Here is a 23,952-nt window from a genome sequence, read left to right on the forward strand (position 1 = left end):
CATCTTTTTTCTCGCTAACTGTAACTGAAATTTAGCGTTCCCTTCAATTGTTTAAAAATATGATTCTAAGGAGTCCAAAGACTCGGCTAACGGCCTCCTGATAGAAAGGTGATAGACTCAATATCAATAAACAATTACATGCCTATTATGTGCCAGGCACTCTACTAAGTGTTGAGGATACAAAAAAAGGAAAAAAAAGAGGCAAAAGGCAGTCCCTGTCCTCAAGTAGCTTACAATTCAGTATGAATTGAGAGATTTGGGGGGGGGGGGGGGCTATAGTCAATGCAGGCATTTGTTTTACTTAACCATACAGATTTGTATCATGGTTTTTTTTTTTCTCTTGCATTCATAATGGGGGAAGAAGGGTTGAGGGGAAAAGAAGGAAGGTCTTGGTGAAAATAAAATAAAATGTAATGTTTTAAAAAAGAGGATCCATAGAGTTCACCAGACTTCCAAAGAAGTCCATGACACACAAAAAGATTAAGAACTCGATTTAGAGGCTCTCCTCCGAGCTTCTGGCGTTTGCCCAAGAAGTAGGACGTGGCCGTGTTGGAAACTGTTAAGTTCTCTAGTTTCTATCAGTTTTTCAGCCCGGAAAACAAGCGACCGGCAAGATCTCTTGGTCTTCCATGCTGTATCTATTAGTGGTTGAGAAAACTGTCCCTTAACAACTGGGTTTCTAAGCACGGGGTCACCAGTTAGAGCTGAACATAGTTGGGGGGGAGGGGCAGAATAACTCTCTTCTAAAGAAATATGGGGCTTACCTGGGTTTTTCTTCAGCATCTACCCTCCAAAGCTTTAGTGACGGGAAACATCTGACTCAAGGCAATTGTCTCTGGTGCTTTTTAGGTCAATTTAATATTTATTGAATACTTATTGGATGCAAATATTGGTGACAAAGAAAAGAAAAACAATATAGTTCGGGACAGCAAAGAGTCAATAAGGGGGAAATATCACATAGATACAAATATGTATGACATAATATAAACCATCATAGAGCCAAATGAGAAGTCCAGAAGAAGTGCTATGAGAAATTTGAGAAAGAAAAGGCAATTTCACTCTGGGGGGACTGGGGAGGTAGAAAAGAGGGTCAATTCTATGGAGAAAGCAGCATATGAATTTTACTTCTAATGGATAACTGAACAAATGGCAATGGAAGAAGTCTATTTCAAGCTTTGGGGAATGGCATATATGAATCATAGTATAGTTGGCCAGAACAGGGCTTCTTAAACTTTTTCCACTAGAGACACCTTTTCCAGTTTCAACAGCACTTAGTTGGCATTGTGTGACCTGAGGGCATTCACAGTGCAAAGTGTGCGTGATTTGTATTGAGAACGGAGGCTTCAATGAAGTTGTATGATACAACATGGACAAGCACTACCAGTTTGGATTCATTACACGTTTGATTTCGAATCAATTTTTGGTTGTTTAGCATTCAGAAACCTTTAACTGTTGTGAAATGTTTTGTGATTCCACATGGAGTAATGACCCACAGTTTTAAGAAGTGCTAGGCTACATCACAGAGTACCTAAAGGGGTACTGTGATAAAGCTAGACAAGCTCGCTGGAGCCAGTGTTGTTGTTCTTCACTTGTCTCAGTTGCGTCTGACTTTTCCTGACCTCATTTGGGGTTTTCTTAGCAAAAATACTGGAGTGGTTTGTCATTTCCTTCTCCAGATCGTTTTATAGATAAGGAAACTTGAGGCAAAAAGGGTTAAGTGACTTGTCCAGGGTCACACAATTAGTAAGTGTCTGAGGCCAGATATGAACTCAGGAAGATGAGTCTTTGGGAAAGAGCACTGGTCAGAATGCAGTCATAGGACATAGGTTCAAATCTCACTTCTGATGTGTATTAGTTATGTGACCTTGGTCAGGTTATTTAACCTCCTTTGACCTTAATTTCCTCATCTGTAAAATGAGAAGACTGGATTAGATGGTTTCTTGAAGTCCCTTCCAGCTCTAGCTCTTTGATCCTAGAACCCAGTAGATTAAATACAACTGTGAACATAGGAAAAACTGAGTCATACTCCCAGTCCCACTCACCTAGTAAGTTATAATAAGATCAAGATGTGGATATATATGAAAAAATGTGTAAATTATAAAATGCCAGAAACTGTGCTTTAGTTTTATGTACTTGTTGCCCTTACCAAAGCTTTTTGGCTTCTTTTTGTGCTTCTCCCTGATTAGACTGTAAGCTCCTTGAGGACTATCTTTTCTTAATTGTATCCCCAATGCTTACTTAGCACAGTGCCTGCCTATATATGGATAGAGTGCTTGGCCTGGAATCAGTAAGACCTGAGCTCAAATCTGGCCTTGGACATATTCTAGCTATGTGACCCTGGGCAAGTCACTTAACCCTGTTTGCCTCAATTTCCTCATCTGTTAAATGAACTAGAGAAAGAAATGGCAAAGCACTCTAGGATCTCTACCAAGAAAACCCCAAATGTGGTTTTTATAAATATACTCACATTGTCTAGGAATAAACAATAGTCCTTGGGAAGCCAGGAACATTTTAATTATATTTTACATTTATTCGTTCTGAATAAAAGGGTACATCCCCTGAACAGAGTGAGGGCAGTACAAGGACTCAGATGGATGCCAGTCCTTTTACTGATCCCCAATCTGAACCTCCCTCGAGGCTCTTCATTGGCCAGATGCAACCCCCAACTGCCTACGGCATGCCCTCCTCAAATGACTCATTTAAGCATGCTTACAAGCCTCTAACCTTTCACGGGACCAGAAGCCTGGCCTCTGCTAGATCACAGCTCTTATTAGAACTAGTTCTAATCACTCACCTGACTTACATTCTGCTAAAGCTGGGGGAGAAGGGGGGAAGGGATACTTTCAACTCTGTGGAAACAAAACTGCTTCCATCATTTCTCACAGGGTCATGAAGAGTTACACACGATTAATCAACTAAACAACACAGTATTTTATTATACAGTATTGTACTCTACTATATTTTATTATTGTCCCAAGTTATGAAGAATGTTTTGAGAATTGTCTAAATGACCCTATGACAGATAATATATCCAGCACTTGGAAGCAAAAACAGTTTCTGAGTGAGAGGTCAACAGCTCCTCAGACCTGGTGAGACTCTAGCCTTAGGGGACCTGGGATGATCCTCACTGTGTGGAGAAAAGAATGAGGCAGGGAGGACTCTGCTGACAGCAACTGTTATTAATTTTAATCTTGCATCATGTAGTCTTGCCCTATGTTTGACAACTGTAGTATCTCATTTTTGTTGGGTCAGTTATTGACATCATCTTTTACCTGATGTCAGGGCTACAGACTACTTATTCCCTCCCCCCACCCAACTAATCTGATAAAGAAAAAATTCATTCAAACTTTTGATTCCATAAATATTGTCCAAGATCTATTTCATTACAACTGTTTTCTCTCAGTGCTACATTTTCTTCCCGTTAAGGATATGAATTGGTTTTGAAAAACTACATAACCTCACTGTGATGTCCAAAGTTACATTTCCCATCACACAAAACTCAAATCATGTCTATATAACTTAAGAGTAAAGCATACATTGAATTTAGAATAAAGTAAAAATATCAAAACTGAAAGATTTAAATTTAAAAGTTTTGCAGGTGATTTTCATTGGAAAATGATTAAAAGTTTGGATAGTAAAACATCTCTCACTTGGACATAATTTGTTTTGTGCACTAATAATTTTAGATGAAGCATATGACTAATATCCATGTTAGATTTTACTGATGCTGAATTACAGTAACATGATACACACAGCTGTTGCCCACAATATAAAGCAGGCATAAAATTATCCAATGATATAGTCAAGATGCCAGCACCCTTGTTTTCTACATAGGAAAGCATAGTGTTTGTTGCTAGTGCAATATTTATGAATGACATAACTTTTATATATCAAAGGAATCCATCAAACAATGTTAACTAACAAATTCCTTCCTCAACTAAACATCCAACTCAAAAGCAATTTTTATTGGTGTTGTTCAGTTGTGTCCGACTTTCCTTACTTCTTTTGGGAGCTTTCTTGGTTAGGATACTGAAGAAGTTTGCCATTTCCTTCTCCAGCTAATTTTACAGATGAGGAAACTGAAGCAAATAGGGTTAATGACTTGCCCAGGGTCACAGGTTTAGTAAATATCTGAGGCCAGATTCAAATTCAGGAACAGGAGTCTTCCTGACTCCAGGCCCAGAACTATCCACTGTGCCGCCTTGCTGCTCATTTAAAAGCAAAAGAACCTAAGAAAACTCTCTTAGATATGCTAAGAGTAACTAGTATCTTTATCTGTGGGATGACAAGGTCGGGATCCCCTACTCTCCCCCCAAAAATCTCAACAGGCTACAGGGGTGGAGAGCCTGTGGCCTCAAGGCCCCACATAGCCTTCTGGGTACTTGGTGTGGCCTTTTGACTGAGTCCAAGCTTTACAGAACAAATCCTTTTAGTAAGGGTTTTTGTTCTGTAAAGTCTGGATTCAGTCAAAGGGCTGCATGTGAAGACCTAGTGGGACACATGTGGCCTCAAAGCTGCAGGTTTCCTATCCTTGGCTGCTAGAACAATAGAAGAACAATGGGTTGAATATAATAAAGATGAAATTCAGTAGGAATAAATGTAAAGTCATACACATGGATATTCTAAAAATTAATAAGGCATAGCTAGACAATGGTAAATGTGATAAAGATATGAGGTTCTGAGGAATTGAAAGCTTAGTATCAAGTCAACATGTGTGACATGGTAGCCAAAGAAATGAATGTGATATTAAGATCATTAAGAGAAGCTTTGAGTCCCATCTTATCTCTCCAAAGCCTTAGAGTAGTAAAAAGGTGACTGTAAGTTCTAAAAACTCTGCCAGAAGATCTCAAGCTCTAGCATGCCCTATGTTATCTAAGGACAAACCAAGCTAAGTTTGAATGATTTTTTTTTGTCCACAGCATCTCTTAAAGACTATCTTGTACTAGAATCTGTGCCCAGTCAAGAAACATTTACTAAGTGCTTAATATGTGCCAGGAATTGTGGCTAAATGCTAGAACCTGTGGAGGAACTATTCACTAAATTACCTACTAACACATTCCCCCACAATAACTATTCCAAACTTCTCCAGCCCCTCTGTTGTCATTCCCTCTTAATTTTCAGCAAATGACTTTCTTTTCTAATTTACTAAAAAGATTGCAGTCATCTAGTGGGAATCCTTAATTGTACCCTTCCCCCCTTTCTACCCTCTTCAGATTCCTCATTGATTCCCTGCTTTTTTTCACTACCTTGCTTAATCAATCTACTATTCTCTCCTTCTGATGTGGTTCCTTCCTCTCATCTTACAAACATGCTCAGGCATAAGCATGTCCTACCCTTGTAAAAAAGCAAAAACACTTCCCTTGATGCTACCATATCTTCAAATGATTACTTTTTCCTGTAGCTCACGAGAAAGTGTGGTCTAGTGGGAAAAAATGTTGGACATTATATCAGAAGACCTTGGTTTGAAGCCTGTTCTTGAACATCAGCTACATGACCTGGACAATACATTTTTGTTTCTCTGGGTTCCATTCCTTATCTCTATAAAAAGATTACAATAATCTCCAAAGTTGCTTCCAACTCTAAGACAAAGCACAGTGTAGATTCATAAATCACCCTGTCTTCAAACCCTTTCAATTTGGCTTCCATCTCCACTGTTGTTGTTCTTCAGTCATTTTATATACTTCGTGCTCTCGTTTGGGGTTTTTCTTGGCAAACTGGAGTGGTTTGCCATTTCCTTCTCTAGCTCATTTTAAAGATGAGGAAACTGAGGCAAACAGGGATAAATGACTTGCCCAGGGTCACACAGCTAGTAAGTGTCTCAGGCTGGATTTTAACTCAGGTCCTCCTGACTCTAGGGTCAGCACTCTTATCTACTGTGTCACCCATGCTATACATCTTCTCAGAAAATACCCTTTTGTTAAAGCTAACGGAGGTTAACTGGTTAAGTAAGGTGCTATAACTGGTACTGAAGAAATAACTGGTTGATATTGGGGAGGATACATTGGAATGGAGCTCAGTGGAAGAAACTGGGCTGTCTATAGCCATACAAAAAAATGCTCCAAATCACTACTAATGAGAGGAATGTAAATTAAAGTAATTTTGAGATTCTACCTCATACATATAAGAGTGGCAAAGATGACAAAAAAGGATGATGATAAACATTACAGGAGCTGTGTGGAAGCAGGCACCTTGATTCACTGTTGGTAGACCTGTGAATAGGTGTGACCATTCTGGAAAGCAATTTGGAGTTATACACAAAAAGTTACTAAATAGTTCGTGCTCTTTGATCCAGCTAAACACTATTAGGCCTCTACCCAAAAGAGATTCTTAAAAAGAGGAGAATGTCTTTTATATGTAAAAGTGTTTATAGGAGCTTTTGTGGGTGTGTGGTGTCAAAAAAAAAACCCACAACAAAAAATAATGCAGCTCAACTGGAGACTAAGGTGTTGTCCATCAGGTGAGAATGGCTGGATAAGTTGTGAAATATGAATGTGATGGAATACTGTTTTGTTATAAGAAATGAAGAATTAGATAATTTCAAGAAGACATGGAATAACATATGAACTGATGCAGAGGGAAGCAGAACCAGAAGAACAATTTATACTATAATATTAATATTTGAAAAATGAACGGTTTTGAGGATTTTATAAACGGGTGAAGAACGAAAGTAGCAGAGCCAGGAAAATAACTTACACAATAAAAACAATAACACTATAAAAAAAAACTTTGAAAGCTGTAAGAACGATGGTCAATGCAATTGCCACTCATAATTCCTGAGGAACAATGATAAAAACATGCTACCCATGACAGAGAAGGGATGGATATAGGGTGCAGAATCACACGCTCACACGCACACACACACACACACGCGCGCGCTCACACACACTCACACTATATATATATATATATATATATATATATATATATATATATATATATATATACATACACACACACATATATATGTACACGTATTTGTATACAGCTGTTGAGGGAATTTGTTTTGGTTGATTACGTATATTTATTTTTCTCTTCTTTTTTATCTAATGGGGTGGAGTTGAGAGGGAAAGAAAATAGATTTATGTTAATTTTTAAAATACAGAAATAAACAGGTGGAATATTGTGTGTACTTTCTGGTGAGGTCACTGTATTATTGGTTCTATTTAACTGTTTTTACTTTGTTACAGAAGAACTCACAAAGTGGGAGTAAATCTGTAATGTATATAATATAAAAATAAAACATCAATAAAACTTTTTAAAGGAGAAAAAAGCAAATTAATTTGGTAAATCTCACATTTATACATTGAACTATTGCATGTCCCTTTCCTCCCTTCCCCCCATTCCCCAACAGTTATTTGAGACTCACTCTTTTAACTTTGGCTTAAATCACTTTGGACAATTCAGATCAGCTGTTCTGCTCTCAGTATCAGTTCCTGGAAATTGAGTTCCCAGGAAAAAACTTCAAGGTTTACTCTGAGGGGGAGGCTCTCCTGACTCATCATCTGGGCGAGGAAGGCTGCTAGGAAAGGCCAGGTTTGAATGTTTTCCAAAGCTTAACATAAGGCATGGTTTCTAGGTTTCTTTAATGGGTTTATTTCCATAGTCATGACCAACTCGACTCAATTCAGTGCAACAAATATCTACTATGTAGCAGATACTATGCTAGGAGCTGGGAATTCAAAGACAAAAATGAAACTGTTACTACTCTCAAGTTGCTTATCACAGCTAAGAGGCAACAACATACATGGAGATCAAAATTATAAAAAGTAATTCTGATAGATGTAGTTAAGGTGAAGAGGAGTAACACATGGAGGGGAATAAGGAAAAGCTTCATGTAGGAGGTGGTACTTGGGCTGTGCCCTGAGGTGATCTGGGAGTTACAATAAGTGAAAGTGAGAAGGAAGAGTTTTCCAGGATTAGGGAACAATTTGAACCCTGGTCTATACCAAGTATAGTATAGAGGCAGCTTGGTGGTGCAGTGGATAGAACGTTCCACCTGTAATGGGGCAGGTTTGGATCCTGCCTCAGACACTAACTGTGTGATCCTAGGCAAATCTCTTGGCATCAGTTTATTCATAGGTAGAAAAGAGCTGATAGAGTGATTACTATGTGCCAAGCACTGGGCTAAGCGCTGGGACACAGAGAAAGGCAAAAGACAATTCCTGCTCCCAAGGAACTCATGCTCTAATGTGGGAGACAAAAAGCAAACAGATATGCACAAACAAGCTATATACATTATAAATAGGAAATAATTAACAGAGAGAAGGTGCTAGAATTAAGAGGGAGTAGGAAAAGCTTCCTGTAGGAGGTAGGATTTTAGTTGGGACTTGAGAGAAGCCTAATAATAGCACCTACCTCCCAGGGTGGTTGTGAAGAACAAATGAGATAACAAATATAAAGCACTTTGCAAACCTTAAATCTCTAAATAAATGCTAGCTATTATTATTATAGCATTATGCCATTTGTATGATTAGCAGTTATGCACAGATATATAGCTCAACATGCCCTAAATTAGAAATTATCCCTCCATGATTAAATAAATTATTTCCCCTAATTAATGCAACAGTAGCATCATGAAATACTATAATCTTAAAGTAGGAAACATTTAGACCAATAGTACATGATTTGTGATTCTTGTGGATTCTCATCTGCCTCTCCAGATCTTCATATTAATGTTTATAATATAACTATACATACTATTATTAATATCTTACTTATGATATCCCTAACTAATTTATCACAAGAAACCCATATAGTTTAAAATTCTAGTAATGTCTTTTGGAGTTGAAAGCAGGAGTAAATGGAATGGATAACATACAGGTGTTTGTGCACCAAAAAGGTTTGAGAATCATTGATTTATTCTCTCTTGAATTAAGCACTAGGTTTAGAATAACAATTCTCCAGGCCAAAATTTACTTTAAAAAGTAAAGAACAATAGTGTTATTACACAGGGGCAGAACAGATATTCTCAAACTGTCTGTACTCTGATAAAATTTCTATTTCCAGGTGACCACACAGTAGGCACTTAATAAAAGTATGTTATTTTGAAATTGAATTAAATTTGAATATGAAAGTGGAGATCCAAATAGTCACTTCTGACTTGATGATATCTCAAGGATATATGTCTTATGACCTCAGAAGCATCTTAATGAAAAGATCTGTTATATTATCTAATACAGAGGTTCTTAATCTTTTTTTTTTTGTATCCTGGACCCCAATGGCAACCTAGTAAAGCTTATAGACTCATTGGAATAATATTTTCAAAGGCATAAAGCAAGTGTGTAGGAAACCAATTATATTGAAATTCAGCTATCAAAATAACTAGACTAGAAATATTTCAGGTTTGAGCCTGGTAATGATTCAAAGGAACATCTTAAACTTCTAGAATCCTTAGATTCAATATATAGGACCTCTAGAATTTATCAGGTCTATCTGACCTCAATTAGGGACTCAATTTAAATTGCTGGATCCAGAAAGGTATCTCTCTTAGCTTTAAAGATTCCTAAAGAAAAAGACTCCACAGTCACTCAGTAACTTTTTTTAATCAAATGCAACTCAAGGCAGTATGTGATGTCACTGTAAAAGTGACAGAAGAGAAAAGAATAACTGCATCTCTGAAGCTCTATTAGCAAAAGGAAGAGTAAAACCAAGGGGAGAGAGCACAGCAGGGAAGAAGAGACAAGTGTCAAACTGGGGAAGAAGAGATTAGAGGCAAAAAAAAAAAAAAGGGAAAAGGGAGATTAGAAATGAAGAAGAAGGGCAGTGTAGAATTGACAGAAGAAAGTTACCAAATGATAGAAAAATTCATTCCATTCTATCCAGGGGCTTGTTGGTATCTGTCATCTGTGGACCTCCGGCTCACTCTTCTTTCTCCCAACTAGCTAGCTTACAGATTTCTTCTCTGACGCAGCCCCTACCCACTTTGAACTCCTTGGCCTTCTAGTTCTTCACTGTCCTCAATTTCTATATGTTTGTCCCACCTCAATCCTAAATAGGGGTCAAGCCTTAAATTTTCTCCATCTCCAGTTGAGGTGCCTGAATTTATAGTTGTAGCTTCAATAGGTATGCTTCATTCTGGGGCTATGACTAGGAGGTTGGGATAAAAGGAATAGCTGATGGCAGAATGAGCTTTGGTGGGAGAAGTTGCCGAGAATGGGTACAAGGCAGAAAATGTTATTTGGTGGTGGAGACTAAGAATTAGTGCAAGAGGCAGGATTAGAGGAGACAAAGATGTAATCTTTGGTGGGCTATATTTCAGCAGGTTGTGGAGAAGTCACATACATATATATATATATATATATATATATGTGTGTGTGTGTGTGTGTGTGTATGTACATACATACATATATGTATATATGTTGTTTAGTCATTTTCAGTCATGTCTGACTCTTCATAATTCCATTCGGGGTTTTCTCGGCAAAGATACTAGAGTGGTTTGTCATTTCCCTCTCTAGTTCATTTTACATATGAGGAAACTGAGGCAAATAGGGTTAAGTGACTTGGGGTAACACAGACTGTAAATGTCTGAGGTGAGATTTGAACTCATGAAGATGAGTCTTCCTGATTTCAAGCCCAGTGCTCTATCCACTGTACCACCTAGCTGCCATATATATATATCCATATCGGGGGGGGGGGGGAGAGAGAGAGAGAGAGAGAGAGAGAGAGAGAGAGAGAGAGAGAGAGAGAGAGAGAGAGAGAATAGACTAGTGGCACTACCTAATAACAAAAATCACCCAGAGCAAGTGATCGATATTTACTGCCTCTATTCTTCACCATTCACTCACTTCAAGCTTTTGCAATATGGTTTCTGGCTCCACTAGTCTGTAGTTCTCTGAAACATTACCATTGTTCTCTTAGTTACTAAGTCTTGTAGCCTTTTCTCTGTTCATTTACTCCCTTGACCTTTCTGAAGTTTTCAGCCCTATTGATCTCCCTCTCTTCCATGTCCCTCATTAGCCAGCCTTGAGTAAATCTGGCCAAACATTTCCATTTTTATACATCTCATCAGTTACTGCACTCAAAGATTCTATATTTTAGATCTGCAAGTGGAGGTAACAGATAACATCTTGCTCCTCAGCAAGTACCATCCTAGAATACCCAAAAATGAAGGAGCATTTCTAACACATTTCAGAGACTGGACTTTTCCTATGTGAAAATGGAAATCTGGGAGGCCATCTTGAAATAGCCATATTAATCCAATCTGGGGAATTACCATTCATATGGAGTCCTACAGTATCTCACTCTCATCTCCAGCTGACTACAAAGAATATTTTGTATAAAATCTCATCTGGATGCGTAAATCTTGTGCCTGGGTTTTCTTTTCCTTTGCCTAGTGGAAACATTTAAGTTGACACATAATCACTGATTTGAAGAAACATTTAACATCCAATGACAGACATGAAATGGGTAGGAGAGACTGATCAAGGCTTCCAAGCTAATTTCAAGCCAAAGATGCCATCTTGGTTTTTAAAAAAAATCATAACAGCTAAAGTTTGCTGGGAAATCAAAAAGATAACAATGCTTATCTGTGAAAAATCTCCTATGCCCTATATTGTTTGATCAGATATTTCTTTCTGATCAGAAAATTATAGTATAGATAATTATAGTATACATATTGTCTGTACTATATAGCATTGATGTCTTGCTTTAATTGATTGTACCATATATCACCTGTATCTTGTCAGAGCAGGTTTCTTAACTGTGAGTTTGTTTTTCTGTATGGCCATGTATTACTGTGCCTCATTGGTGAAGTCAATCAGAATAGGGTAGGCATTTCCTTTGACTATTTCTTTTCTGTATAGGAAAGTCAAGGTGAATTTGTACTCAGAGACTTCTCTCCCTGTACACCTACCTGCTCCAAAACTGGCCTCCTACAAATGTAGATTTAAGCTTTTAGGACAAAAATTCACTATTTGGTAAAAAAAAAAAATTGTGGGGAAAACTGAAAAGCAGTATGACAGAAACTAGATATAGAGAATATCTTATACCACTTAACAAGATAAGGTCAAACACATATCATAGGAAAATTAGAAGGACATGGAATATAACACCTATCAGACTTATGGATAGAAGACTTTATGAAGAACAAGAGATAAGGAGCATTGTGAGATATAAAATGGATAATTTTGATTAAATTAAATTTAAAAAGTCTTGTACAAATAAAACAAATGTAGCCAAGATCAGAAGAAAAGCAGAATATTGGGGCGGGGTAGAAATCATTACAGACAGTTTCTCAGATAAAGATCTCATTTCAAGTATATAGAGAACTTTGTCAAATTTATAAGAATATGAACCATTCCCCAATTGATAAATGGCCAAAGGATACGAACAGGCATTTTTTAAGTGAAGAAATCAAAACTATATCTAATTATATGTGGAAAATGCTCTAATTCAGTATTGATTAGAGAAATGCAAACTAAAACAACTTTGAGATACCTCACCCCATCAGATTGGCTATAAAACGATAGAAGGGAAAATGACAAACGTTGGAGGGGATGTGGAAAAATTTGGACACTAATACACTGTTAGTGGACCTGTGAACTTATCCAAACATTTTGGAGAATAATCTGGAATTATGACCAAAGAGTTATAAAATTGTGCATACTCTTTGACCCAGCAATACCATTATTAGGTCTGTTTCCCAAGGTGATCAGGGGAAAAGGAAAAGAACCTATATGTTCTAAAATATTTATAGCAGCTCTCTTTGTGGTACCAAAGAACTGGAAATTGAGGGGATGTCCATCAATTGGGGAACGGCTAAACAAGTTGTGGCATATTATTGTGATGGAATACCACTGTGCTGTAAGAAATGTTGACCTGGTTGATTTTCGAAAAACATGGAAAAAAGCCCCGAGTCTATCTCAGCAGGCCCCTGGGCCTGGAGGTCCGAGGAGGGCAGGGCTCGACTCTAACGCGGCCCGCAACAGACTTGCATGAAATAATGAAGACTGAAATGAGCAGAACCAAGAGAACATTGTATACAGTAACAGCAATATTGTTTGAAGAACAACTGTTAATGACCAAGTTGTTCTGAGCATTATAAATATGCAAATCAACTACAAAGACCTATGAAGGAAAATGCTATTTACCCCCAGAGAAAGAACTGATATATAGAAGTATGCACAGTATGGTTTTACATATATTTATATATCTGTGTCAAATGGTGGCCTTCACTAGTGTTGGTTGGGAAGAGAGGGAAGAAGATAGTTCAGAACTTAAAATGTCACAAAAATAAATAAATAATTTGAAGAGAAGCCAGTAATGTCCTCTGTCAGTTTTGTTTGATTTCTCTGATATTGCCATTTAGTGACATCAGTTGTAGCAGGTAAAAGATGAAATGACTGCGAAAACAAAGGTTTGAGCGTCCTAGCTAGAGTATATCGAAAACTGTTAATAATTTTTTCTCCATTTCTTTTTATAAAGTGGTTTCCTAGAATGACTTCCATAGGGACTTACTTACTAGAAATAGGAACTAAGGATGTGAAGTGTGTGTGTGTGTGTGTGTGTGTGTGTACTAGAGTTCTTGAACAGATTGCGTTAGAGCTTGCTTGCCTGACCTTTCTGCCTCATTCTTTCTCTTTTCTCTATTCTTTCCTTCATTCTCTCTCTAAACTGGCTCCAATAAGGAATAGAGCTACTGTTTCCAACATTTATTTGCTTATTATTCAATAAATGCTGTCTTGAAGTTTAGAAAGCAAATAAATTAACCATTTAGCATTTTTCTCCCTTAAAACAACTAAACTTAGATTGCTTAAGTTTTAAGGTCTTTTATATATATACTTATCAGTAGCCCTTGATTTTTATCAGTGGTGCTCAATAGAAAAGGCTTCTCTACCTCTAGCTCAGGGCTGTCCAACCTTAGGTTATCTTAGGGCTGCATTAAAATAAAATGATTATTTGAGGGCAGCACCCAAAACAAAAAATACAGTACACTAATAGAAAGTGGGGGGATACACACCATCAGTACGACAGGTGAAGGTGCGAAGCATGAAAGCAAACACAACAACAAAATGACAACACAACAGTATAAAGGTAGGTGCATACTAACTAGTTTGCATCATACAGACGGAACGCATCCTACAGACAGATTGAAAATTCAGTGTGATATGTTCCGTCCGTAATACTGCTTAAAAACACCAAAGAAAATTAACATCAATGAGATTATTTATTAGTGATAGAATTAAAAAATCTAATATGCATTCCATGCAAGTTATTATTTTATTTTTTCGCTTGTGAAAATTAAAGCCACAGGAGGGCCACATAAAATCGCACTGTGGGCCACATGCAGCCTGCGGGTGGTATTTTGGACAGCTCTGTTATAGCTTACAGAGAGAAAACAACCAAGCACCATACTTTGCGAAGTAACAAGCTAACACCTGTGTTTCTATGAAATGGGAATTTGTAAAGGTAGTGGGGAGAGTAGAGAGTGCTCTCTATTTGTAGAGAGTACTGTCCCATTTGTAAAGACAGGAGGGAAAGTAGAGAGTATACCTTACTCCATAGGCAAAGGACTGATCCTGTGGTTGCAGGTAACTTAGAATGTAGTCCTACCTCAAGAAAGCATTCCCCTCTACACTGTCCCAGAATCCTCTAGACTCAGCCAGGTTTTTAACATAAAAGGAATCATTCATATATAATATTGTACAAATTTATCACAAATATGGTTTGTTATTTTGCTTCCACCTGGAGTTTACCCTACAAAAACCTCTAATTACAGTTTAAGTATAGCTCAGTGATTCTCAATATTTTTTGTTCAATGTATTCCCTTCAACAATGTGTTGTGAACCCTCAGGCTAATTTAATATACTACTCATGATATTATTTTATGTGCAAACATGTACATGCTTGTAGTCACAGAGGAAAAATATATTTGTAACATAACTGGGCAATTATTTATTGCTTAAGGTGCCATTATAGAATTTTTAGCATGAACCCCTTGGGCCATTGCAGTGAAGCACTAAATGGGAACAACTGATATAGCTCATGTCTCATTTCCCATTAAGATTTTTATCACTTTCCCACTCTGTAGTTTGGCATAGCTTTAACACAAGAAAATGTAACTAAAAGGAACCAGTTATAAAACTCCACTGGTGTTTGTGGCCTTGTGGCTCTGGGAAAGGGGTCTCATTAATGACTGAGTTCACGAGTTGATATTTTCCGAAGGAAGGTACACTTAATTTACTGTTTCACCATACCCAGTGTGGTTCATACATTGTTTATCAGAAATGTCAGAGTCAGAAGTCCTATATTTCTTTTCCCCAGATGGCTCAGCAACCAGCTATTGTTTCTCTGGCCCAACTCCAGCAGTACTATCTTAGGACTCCAACCTGCTAATAAGTTTTGAACTCTGAATCCCAGTTATCCTTAAAAGTCTAGATCATCCAGTGCGTAGCAAGACGATAGGTCTCTAAGTATGTCATGTGGTGTAGCCCTGTGTAGTGGTCAGGTATAGCTCTGACCCCCCACCCCCACCCCCCACACACACACCAACCATCTTTGCCCCACCCAGGGCAACAAATAATGGCATTCCCATTGCTTTCAGTTCTGGGTGTTCTCATCCCTCTGTTCCCATTCATCAGTGTTCAGTTCCAGGAGGAAACCAGAAAAATGTAAAGAAAAGATCCAGCCACATAAACATAAAGGTTACCTCCGCTTAAAGAGGGCTACCATTTATCTAAAAGCAGAAATCTTTGGAGAAATTTCCAGGTATTATAAAAGACATGTAGATCCATGAAAGCCTCTCAAAATTCTGAAACCAACATTTGCCTTGTCAGCCACTGAATTACTGACTGGAATTTAAAATGAAGGATTATATCCGAAAGATTCTTGATTTCATCAGTGTGGAAATCCAACATATTCTTTCAATCCTGTCCAATTCTATTCCATGGATTCCCTAAATTCAATTCAATTGGCTGGAGGCTTTCCATCTTCTTTTGTTATCTTCCGAATAGCAATATAAACAATTAATCCACAGACTTATTAAGCACCTAATATATTTTTAAATACCTAATATAATCCAAGTACTGTTGGGCACTGAGAATACTAAGAAAAATGGAACTGTCTCTGTTCTCTGAAAGCTTCCATTTTATGGAGGAGGCAATACATATACATATAAGCTCTATGAGGGAAGGGACTATTCCAGTGCCTGGAATACATACCATTTGGATTGTCTATACATCATTTCTTGTTCTTGCTACATGAGTTTTTCTGGTTATACATGTCCTTAATAATGTCTTTTATGCCACTTCTTGCCAGCAAATTGTAGCAGGTAATATGCTGCAGCCTACTTTCACCCACTATGAATCTTTTCATTGCCCTTTGTGCTATTTGTAAAATTAATCAATTTTTTTCAGTAATTACTTTGTGTTTTTATTTTAAACACATGTCTTTGAGAACATTTCAAATTACATTTCAAAATGAAATTTAAGGATTTGCTCATTTGGACATGAAAAGAAGTGAAAACAATCATAGTATTCTTTCTAGTTTTAAAATCTATGCTCCTGTGATTACACACACACACACACACACACACACACACACACACACACAATTTGTCCTATGGGGCATTTAAAATTTCTCCTTCAGGGGAAGAAGAAAAACGCTGAAGCCACTGGGAATAGCCCTGAATCAGAGTGTCCCTGAGAACTCCACTAAGTTACTGACAACTCAGCAGAAAGTGTCCTTGGGGAGGACAAGAAGAAAGGTACTGATGAGTTCCAGTCTGACTTTGATAGTGTTTTCAAGGTGTTCCTTAGATTCCTGTACTTCTGTGCTTAGATTTTCTATCCTTTTAAAAGACTCTCAAAATCTAGAGATAGGAACTATCTCAGAAGAAAAAGTTCAGGGACAACCTATGCCTGCTCCCTAGAAAATCTATATTATTGGCACCTAACTACCTTATATCCGGCTACAAAATGAATGGGAACAACAGATAATTTGGGGTTAACAATAATAACAGCTAGTATTTATGTAATGCTTTATATGTTATCTCATTTGATCCTCACAAGAGCCCTGTGAGGTTGGTGTTATCCATAATAACAATGATAATGATAACAATGACAATCACAATTCTACAGCACTTTTAAGGTTTGTGAAGAACTTCATAAAAATTATTTCATTGGGGCAGCTAGGTGGCTCAGTGAGTAGAGCACCGGCCCTGGAGTCAGGAGGACCTGAGTTTAAATCCGGCCTCAGATACTTGACACATGTACTAGCTGTGTGACCTTGGGCAAGTCACTTAACCCCAATTGCCCTGCCAAAAAGCAAAAAAAAAAAAATTATTTCATTCTGCCCTGATGAGAACCTTGGGAGATAGGTGCTATTATTATCATCCCCATTTTACAGATGAGGAAACTGAGGCAGAGAGAGATTAAGCGACTTGCACAAAATCACACAGCTGAGGTCAAATTTGAACTCGGGTCTTCCTGATTCCAGGGCCAGTGCTTTATCCACCATTCCACTTAGCTGTCTCTATTATTATATTTTGGCTGGAAACCTACTCTTTTAATATGGCAGAAAAGCCCAATTCAAGGGAACATTTTCATAAAATCTGTTTTCAGGCCAATCTAGCTCCACAATGACATATACCAATTTAGATCTGGCAATTAGGAAGAAACAGCCTGAGAATACCAGTCACTTTTGCAATATGTATTATTCACATTTCTGACTCTAAAGTCATGAGCAGGAAACAATCTATTATCAAGAGAACAAGAAAGGAATACATCAACAAAGTAGATGATTTGTTTTGTGACTATAAATTTCATCATAGACAATACCTAAGTAATAATGAAAGATATCTACTGTATACTCAATGACCTCAAATAATTTTCTATAAACTTCTCAAATATTAATACTTTTCTCAAGCATGTGGATATGCTTAGTAAACACTTATTACACAAAAGCAGGAAATATTTGCTATTTCCTCTAAGTAGTTTCTCTTTCTCTTTTTTACCTTTTAGAGGTCTACCTCAGGGATAGGGATAAGTAAGAGTAATGGGTTCCTGAATGGCTGCTCCGCTTCAGCGCACTTCTGTTTTTGAAAAGAATACCACACCATTTTCTGGATCACTGAGGTTTACAATTTCAGAATCAATGTCAGCTCTTCCCTCTCCTCCACCCTCCATATCCAATCAGTTGCCAAGTCTTGTTAATTACACATTTCTCACATCTACCTCCTTCAGGAACACCAGCCTAGTTCAGACTCTCATCCCTTCTCCTTGGACTATTGTAATAACCTTTAAAATGTTTTTTTCTGCTTTTTCTTTTCCCTCTCCAATCTATCCTCCTCAGAGTTCCCAAAAAGATCTTACTTTAGCATATGTATGACCATGTCACTCCCCTGCTCAAAAAGCTTCAGTGGCTCCCTGATGCCTCTAGGATGAAATAAAGACTCCTTGTTTTGACATTTAAAGCCCTCTACAATTTAGTTCCAACCTACATTTCTGGCATATTTCACATTCAAGGCTTCTATGTTCTAGCCAAACTGGTCAATTTGCTGTTCTCCAAACTTGACCATTCTATCTCCTGACACCATGTCTTTGCATTGGATGTCCCTGTCACCTAGAATGCACTCTTTCCTCACCTCTAGCAGTTAAGAATTCCTTAACTGTCTTGGTTCAAGGCAAACTTAATTGCAGTAAATTATGTAAAGCTGAATAGAAGGTAGGAGAGAGAAACCTGAAACTATGTATTACCTAAATGGAACACTTAAAATTATAGTTACTGTATCAGTATTAGCCATGGCATACGGCCTCTAAGAGAAATTCACTATTCTACATTAATTATTTTTCAATAGATTGTGGCTAGTACGTTCTAAGAAGAACCTGATAATACATAATAAATGTTAATATAAATAACAAATGTACATGAGAGAGGGAATAAGAAAATTAAAGTACTCATACATGACCAATCCTTCAATTGCCTTAGTCTTATCAAGAATTTTAATTTTTAAGGATCAAGTTAATTCTCAGTGAAAAAATTAAATAAGTATATCATGTTGGCATGTTAGCTGGTAAGGAAGTAGTTGAGGATACAAGGAAGTAAGTTAAACCTTTTTTAAAGGATAAAATTAGTCCAGTCACCTCTAACCTCAGTCTATTTTCAATCAATGGCTAAATAATTCCTCTGTGAAATCATAGTAAACTTGAGTTTACTATGTTGCTCAATAGCATCATTCATGATAGCTGCTAATCCAAGAGAATTTGATCTTCAATTACCACAACAAACTTGACCCACTTTAAACTAGATTCTAATTTGGAACTCAAAAGTATGACTGTTTTTAAGTCCCTCATGCGAAGTACCTTTTATGTCCTTTCTAGTATATTTTATTGTTAAATATATGAATAATCTTAAAGGAATCTTCATAATCCCTAGATACTCTACGGTAACTCAGTAGGTACTTGTTGACTGGAGAACTAACCTTGGAATTAGGCATAGCAGTGAGTGGTTGAATTCATGAGAACATTAATGGCAATCAGCCACACAGAATATCAAACTAATGAACTCAGCTTTTATGGAACAACATGGCTCTGAAATACTGGGAATCCATAACAGTAAAAAGAACAACCTGATGGATGGGACCTTTATAGGATCTTGATGGTTTAGAATTCTTCCATATTGTCATCAGTCTGGAATAGGCCCTTATTGCTTCTTACCTAGACTAGTACTGGTGGTGGTTCTACCTGCCTCAAGTCTCTCTCCACTCCAATCCATTCTCCATTCAGCCACCAAAGGGATTTGCCTAGGGTGCAAGTCCTACAATGCCTCCCCCTCAACCCCATCCCACCCCCACCCAATAAACTCCAGTGGCTCCCTATTGCCTCCAGTCAAATCAAAATCTTTTGGTTGGCATTTCCTTCATGACCTAGTTCCCCTCCTACCTTTCTAGTCTTCTTAACACCTTGCTGCCTCTCATGTACTCTTCAATCCAATGACCCCTAGCTACCTTGCTAGCCCAAGAATAAGACACGCCATCTCTCGGCTCCAGGCTTTTTTTTTTTTCTGGCTACCCTTATGCCTGGAATTCTCTCCCTCTTCATCTCACCTACTGGCTTCCTTGTTGTTGTTCAGTAATTTCAGTTGTGTCCAACTCTTCATAACCTCATTTGGGATTTTCTTGGCAAAAGTAATGGAGTGGTTTACTATTTCCTTCTCTAGCTCATTTTACAGATGAGAAAACTGAGGCAAACAGGGTTAAGTGAGTTGCCCAGGGTCACACAGCTAGTAAGTGTTGGAGGCTGGATCTGAACTCAGGTCTTCCTGACTTCAGGTCTAGTGCTCTATCCACTGTCACTTAGTTGTCCCCACTGGCTTCCCTGGCTTCCTTGAAGTCTCAACTAAAATCATATCTTCCATAGGAAGTTCTAGTGCCCTCTTAATTCTAGTGCCCATCCTCTTACTAACTTTCTATTTATCCTGTATATATATATATAGCTTGTTTATACACATTTGTGTGCTTTTTGCCTCCCCCATTAGATTTTAAGTTCCTCAAGGACAGGAACTGTTCTTTTGCCTCTTTTTGTAATCCCCAGTTTAGCACTGTGCCTGGCATATTATATGTGCTTAATAAATGTTTACTGACTGATTAACTATAATAGAAATGGATAATAGATTTAGAACCAGAGGCACCTTAAAGATTATCTAGTTCAACCCTCTTATTTTGTAGATTAAGAAACTGAGGGGGAGAGAAGTAAAATGGCTTATCTAAGATCACAAAGCAATTTTAGTGAACTCTATGTTAGTCATGTCACGATATTAGGAGAGACCCTGTTTTGCAGAGCTAAGGCCCAGCAAGCAAGCTGTGCCCTGAGCTTGGCATAACAATAGTCCTTTGCTCTCACCTTCTGGAGCTGATGGTCCCTGAGCTCAGGCAAGCACCAACAGGCACAGACCTGAAGTCCTGCAATGAATGGACTTTTTGCCACCAGACAACTCTGCCTCAGTGTTGCTGTTGTGCCTCACCATTGTTGCTATACTACGTTGTTTAACTATCTAGACACAAGTATATAAATCAAGGTTCAACCCCACTACCTCAGTCCACCCCCCCTCCACCTCTTCTCCCCCCACCCAGCACATGTCCTTGCTTGCACCCTGTTTCCCTCACTTTGAAATTAAACTTCCGTTTGATTCCTGACTTTCCTGTCTCTAGCCTGCTCTGTTCAGCTCTGGCCAACCACAGGTTAGAGTCTGGTTCAGTCTTGTTGACAGTCATCTAAGTCAATTTACTCTAACAATTGTCAGTGATTCATAAATATTTAAGTCTGATATCTACTTTTTACTACAGAGGCAACATGGTAGAGTTTTGGTCTTGAAGACAAACAGATGTGAGTTCAAGTTGATCTCTAACATATACTGACTGTGTAACTGTGATATCTCTCAGTGTTTTAGGCCAGTGGTGTCAAATTCAAATAGAAATGCTCTTAACTGTAATAAGGATCCTTGTAGTCCATATGTTGACTTAGAAAATCAAGTACTCTGTTCTATTGTATTTTTATTTTGTTAAATATTTTCCAGTGGCATTTTAATCTGGTTCAAGCCACACTCCAAGAGATGCCTATGTAATGCAGCCTGAGGGCTAAATGTTTGATATCTCTGCTGAGGTAACTCTAAGGCTAGAAATTGCAGAAAAGACACCAACCTGCATTAGCAGAAGGAACTTCCTAAATATGAGAGTTCCCAATAGCAATAAAATCAAAGTCCAGTCTCTGATCATATCCCTACTTACCCTTCACCAATAAAATTAAATCAGGGCTAAGTAAAGTTATACAGAAGACCATATTATGTACTTCAAGACACATTTATAAAGTGGTGGCATTCAACTAAGGTTTTGAGGAAAACACTTCACAAGTAGCAAACATCTTCCACAATAATTTAGCAATATCTAAACAAACCATTAGTGGAAAGACACATACTTATTAGCAATTTAGCCACCCATAGGTCTGAATCTGTGGTACTGGAGAAATCAAGGAGAACCCTGCCCCCAGCCCCTAACTAAAACCCCAGTTTGCATAATAAAGAATGGACTCAGAACTTCTGCAGTTTAGCAAATGTCCCTGGGGCTCTGTGACTCCTCCAAGGAATGTCAATAGATAAGATTATCCCACTTAACCATAACCCGTCAGAATCTGTGATCTGTCAGGATCTTTGTTCCTGTACCCCCCGGACCACCCTGTGACCTGGCATGTAAATTTCAAAAGATAACTAACCACTGCACCCTGTATTTTCTATATAAACTACTTCTTCACCCCAATTCGGGGCCATTCTGATTTGGGTTGATCCCCGAATGGACGCCGGCTAAGAAATTCTCCATTTAAAACTTATACTCTGTGGCGTGTCTCACTTGCTCTTGGTATAACAAATCTTTGTCCAGATCACCAGATACACCTTGGGGCACACCCAACTCAAGGACTGTCAGTCCTGTTTTAGGCTGCAGGCTGTCCAGAGCATAATGTACTCTCCACTCTTGCCCCTCCTCCCATGCCTTTGTTATTTTTTCTTTAAAAAAAATGTTTATAAAATCAGCACATGACACTTTAGTATTTAGATACTTTACACTAGGGAAAAATGTCAATTTGTAGAAATCAAATTCTAGAATTTTTTTCTCTTAGAAGAGTTCAGAGCTCATGTTATATTGATAATCCAATTGGTAAAAACAGAATTTTCTCAAAAAGTTTTCAAGAAAAGAGTAATACTATTTTGTTTCTGGGATAAGTTGGATGCATTTTAATGGTAGATACAAGAACTAGCTGACTTCTGAAGGTAACTTTCTGTCCTATTACTCTGTAATTCAAGTTTGCTTCATTTGCTAAGAGATCTTTATTTCATAGATCTGAGTAATGTACTAAACTCCTTGAAAGTTAATTTCAAGATCATTTCATTCTTTTGCACTTAGTAATGTGTCTGACATATTTTTGTTACTCAGTCGCCTGACTCTTCATAACTCTATTTGGGATTTTCTTGCCAAAGATACTGTAATGGTTTGGCATTTTCTTCTCCAGCTCATTTTACAGATTAGGAAACTGACGCAAACAGGGTTATATTACTTACCCAAGGTCACACAGCTACTATGTGTCTGAGGCTAGATTTGAACTCAGGAAGTTCTGATTCCAGACCCAGGTCTGACATACTAATAAACAGAAATCCTTAATAACTACTTTTTGGTTTATCGATGGGTACTCCCTATATAGATGCCTACCTTGATAGGTTTTGTCATGGCCACAAAATTAATCACCTTTGAAAGGAAGCCTCTCTAACCTTATAAATACCATACTCAAAGCCAGTATTCCAGTGTGGTTAGCAATGACAGAATTTGTGCTCTACTTGCTTAGCCTTTATAAGAACTCAGGGTTACCTCCATGCCACAACATGAAGGAGAGGATTTTTTGGAGGATGTTCATGCTAATTAAAGCAAAATGTAACTACTTACTAAAATATTCAACCTCTGGTATGATTTTGGTTGATACCTTGTAACTATAGTTTTGTTGACTGAGCCTTTAAAGTTTTACTCACCCTTCAAAAAAAAGATCCAACAATTTGGGTAGGCTGTTAGCAGACAGCACAATGGTGATGGCCAGAATAAGTAAACCTTGAGCTGTACAGATATTTTCCTGAAACAAATATTAGCACATTTCTTCGCTTTTGTATGATCAAAATATGTTTATTATTAATACAGATGAATTTAACATTAAAACATTTAAAGAGTATGATGTAGAACAACTTTTAAAGCACAAAAGGCATAAGATACAATTTGGAACCTGAAAAATGCTTAATTCATTGTTACTAGCTTATTTCAAACTCATTCTTACACAGACTTTGGCCAAAATATTCTTAACTCATCTGACATAACTTAAGATACATTGATATTCTCTTTGGGCTCAGACTATTTTAGCATCAGTACCTCCAGGCTTTCCTCAGCTCTTGGGGAGTCTATTTTTCCAGTTGATCCCTCTCAGCTAT

Source organism: Trichosurus vulpecula, chromosome 7 (assembly GCF_011100635.1).
Source record: "Trichosurus vulpecula isolate mTriVul1 chromosome 7, mTriVul1.pri, whole genome shotgun sequence".
NCBI lineage: Eukaryota > Metazoa > Chordata > Mammalia > Diprotodontia > Phalangeridae > Trichosurus > Trichosurus vulpecula.